This window comes from Papaver somniferum, chromosome 5 (assembly GCF_003573695.1).
Source record: "Papaver somniferum cultivar HN1 chromosome 5, ASM357369v1, whole genome shotgun sequence".
Lineage (NCBI taxonomy): Eukaryota > Viridiplantae > Streptophyta > Magnoliopsida > Ranunculales > Papaveraceae > Papaver > Papaver somniferum.
This window is the reverse complement of record NC_039362.1, coordinates 114,525,410-114,529,680: the sequence shown is the minus strand read 5'-3', so window position 1 is coordinate 114,529,680 and position 4,271 is coordinate 114,525,410.

Genomic DNA, 4,271 nt, shown 5'->3' with positions numbered 1-4,271 from the left:
TTGACCGGCCTAGATTTGATTCTAATCAACGGGCAAGGTACAAATGTGCTCACCAGCGGCCCAGTTATAGCCCTGGCCGATCGAACTACTCCCAGCCCGCAACTAACCCTTAAAACCGTTAGCTCAAAATAGGTTGGCCAAATGGCCATAACATCCTTATTACGGCCAGCGACAACACATTATTGTCGCAAAACGATCTCGGCCGTCCAACTTCGCTAGCAGAATCGACCGGCCTGGATCTAATTTTTGGTAACCAATAAGATGCCGTCGTGATCACCGGCCATCCCTCTTCCATAAGGACCGATCGGCCAAGCCACGATATACCCGTACGGCTCATGAACGACTGCCCAAAGGTGGCTAGTCGCTCTTCCTACGAAGGTCTTAAATGAATTCAACAACAGCCAATAACTGCCCAAATCATCTCAGTCACTTAATTTGGCTAGCTAATTCAACCGGTCTAGGTCTAACTTAGGCCGACCAATAGGATGTCAAAATGGCCACTAGCCATCACTCTCCTATAAGGACTGACCGACTCACCTTTGGCGTGCACGGATAGCTCCTGGCAGCTTCCAGAAGATGGTCGGTCATGCTCCTTTAAAACATTAAGCTCCGCGACTAATTTAAACAAGCTTTATAAAACGATGCTTTATGAGCATCGATTATTTTTAGTTGCTTGCTTAAAAGCGATGCTTTATATGCATCGGTTACAAACGATGTCTTATAAATATCGATTTCAAAAATGATTTAATTATTTGACCTAGGAAGCATTACATGCAATTTCTTGCGGCAAGCCTCATGGCTTGACTTGTAACATATGATTGTCGTGCGCGTGATTTGCCAAAATAACTAGGTCTTGCAAATAAGACCCACTCAACAATCTGCTACATATTTTCCACGAAAATACTCGAGACATCAAGCATGTCACAAAATGGGGGATGTTCATGAGGGTATTGGTCCGGCGGTTTACAGCGTGCGGCGTGCAACACGCCCATTATGAGAAAGTGTCAGGAAAGGCGGATAGTTAGTGAAAGCAGAGATGTAGTGGGTGTAAACCGACCAGTCTTCCCCTCATAGTAGAGACGTGGTTTTCAACATCTTACACGACCCCCACCTCCCCATCACTCAACTACTTCCAATTCCTTTGAGATCAGGGTGCGTTCAACTATGACTTGTATAAATAGGTTTTCAACCTATTTCAACAACAACGGTTATCAACACAAGTATTCAGAAAACACAAAGAACTTATAGCTTACATTCCGCAAGCAAGTTCCACATTCTGATACAAGTCATAAAACAACCACACCTTCAGAGTTAACCATTCTGATCTCAACACCTTCTTCGCTTCCCTTCCTAAGATCAACCCTTCTCCTTCATTTTGTGACTGCAGCAAGGCTGGAACGGCCATTGCTTGGTTTAAGCCAGAATTGTATAAATTGATCTCTCGAATCTAAAGTACCCACTTGCAGTGCATTTGTTTAGAGTTTAGATTCGTTTCTCGGTGGCACACCCAAATTTACAATTTCCAGCAGAATCAGTTTTTACCCCAAAACAACTGGCGACCACAGTGGAGATTAGGGTTGTCAATGGGTACCCATTACCCGGAACCGGACCCGGTAGATTCGGATCCGGTTCTGGGTCCTAAAGTAGGACCCATTAACAACTTAGGACCCGACGGGTAATTACTCGATTGGACCCGAATCTAAACGGGTCCAAACGGGTAATACCCGTTGGTACCCGCGGGTATTGGGTACCCGATTATTTATTCTTTGATTCATATTTTTAGCAAAATTACAAGTATTTTGCAAGTTTCGGCTTTGATTTTTCTCATTTCTCATTTTTTTCTTACTTATGATCCTTATTTAGTACATTAGTAAAGAAATAATAATAATTTTTAAAAAAAATAATTTAGATCCAAGCCAAAAAGAGAAAGAAATTAAGTTATTAAGGTTTTTTTTATAGTTTCTTAGTACCCAATGGGTACCCGGAACCGACGGGTACCCGGTAATTTAAACGGGTCCGGTTCTGGGTCCAACAATTTAGGAACCGGACCTGGAACCATTAGGAACCGGATCCGACCTTTATAAGTAGGGTCCGGGTCCGGGCCTAGTGATACCCGGGAGGACCCGGACCCATTGAAAGCCCTAGTGGAGATTAATCTCTCGGTTGCAAGATCAATTTTCAGTTTTATATCAATTTTCCTGAATTCAAGATGGTGGATCTTAGGCCTGGATCAGTAACTAATCCTGATGCTACTGGAGCTGACAACACTCTTGGCGTCAATATCCCTGCTGTCGGCACCAATATACCGCCTGCCAGCACAGTCAACACATCTCATGGTGTTACATCCTCTAGCACCAACACCAGCAGAGCCGGAAGCATCCCCTATGGCGTGACGCCTCCTATCACCAGAGCCAGAGCCGCTGCTACTCCTAATATTTCTTCGAGCATGACACCTCCAATCGTCACCAAAGATGCTACCACTTCTTCGTCAGGACTGGAGACCGGAGGAGCTAGAGGAAACCAACCTTCCGTTACCATATCGATTTAATGGAGAGACAGGAAGTTCTTGCCAAAGCTCATAAGGACATGGATACAACCCCAAATGGAGAAGACAAGGAACACTTTCATGACTCCTGGTAAAAGTACTTCAACAAGACGTGTCTTTATGATGAAGAAGCTCGAGTAGCTCCTGAACGACCATCAGAAAGGAACCAACAATCCAATTTTATCACACGTGAGGACCTGGAACGACTTCTCCAGAATTGATCCAAGGAAAATCCATACACCATTCATCAGCACCATCCTCCTTATCCTCCCGATGTGCAAAGAGTTCCTCTTCCAAGAGGATATTCCTCTCCCAAGTTCTCCCTTTATGACGGTCATGGTAACGCTCGTGAATACATCTCTCGTTTTTTGTAATCACTAGGGGATCATGAATACAACCACGTCCTCCGCCTGAAAGAATTCTCAAAATCACTCACTGGAAGAGCTTATACCTGGTACAACAACATTGCACCAAAAAGCATAGACAATTGGTGTGAGATGGTTACCGCTTTCTATAAGAAATATTTCTTTGTTCTGAGAAAATCACTTTATCAGACTTGGGGAGAATATTTCAGCGAAACAATGAACATCCAAATGATTATCTCAAGAGATTCAAAACTCAGGCGCTAGATTGCCATGATCCAAATGTGACCGAACATCAATAGGTGGAGTTGTGCATTAATGGCATGGTAACCGTCTATCGCGCTCTACTGGAGAACCTGCGCTTCGATACATTCTCTGAACTTCATGAAGCTGCCAAGCGGTCGGCCACAATAGCACCAGCCTTGCTAAAAAGGACCAGGCCCGCCAGGAATGAAGATGCACGAGAGACTCGAGGGAACAGACGTCTCATCAACAAACAATACAACACTCAACCCTCTGTAAGCGTGGTGAGTGAAAAAGGAAAAAGAAAATCTCTAGCTGCAGAAGAACAACCCAAGCGTTTGGCACCAGTGCAGTAGACAACTCAACCCCGGAAGGATGTGACTAAGACACCTGGAAAATAACAAGAAACTGGAGAGGCTGCTCTAAACTTCTCGTTTATGATTGAAGAAGTAATCAAACTCCTAGAAACATGGTTTCAAGATGATGCTATCAAGCTACCTCCTCTCAGACGTCCACCAACTGAAAAGGAAATGGCGGACCCCAAATATTTCCATTACTATAGGTTCGTCAATCACCCAACAAATGACTGCAACGAATTGAAGCGCATTTTCAAACAGAAGGTAGATGCAGGAGAAATTCAATTAGGAACTGAAGGAGTTCATAGATATCCCCTTCCTGTCAGGAGCTGCATGATTTCTGGGGACTCCGTCCACAAAACCGTACAGTCTATGATGAAGCATTTATGTGAGATCCTGTATTTCTCCAAGGCGCGGCATCAAGCATATTTGCATCCCTCAACGTGTCAGGCAAGCGGCCTTTTCCAACAAGGGAAACCGCTCCTAAACCCCAATCTCTCTTGGAAATTACGACTAAAAGATGCAACCGGGGACTCCTAACCACCGCCCACTTGAAAGATGTCGAGTTTGACAGCACACTGATTGACACGGCCTCTGACTACAACATTGTCACCATCAAGACTCTGAGAGATGCAAAGATTTCAAAGCAGGAAGTTGTTCACTACCCAACCATAATCAAAAACTCATAAGGAGAATCCAGAGACGCTTACGGGTACATTAATCTCGAAATCAAGGTGGGAGATGCTCTAACACACGCCAAATTTC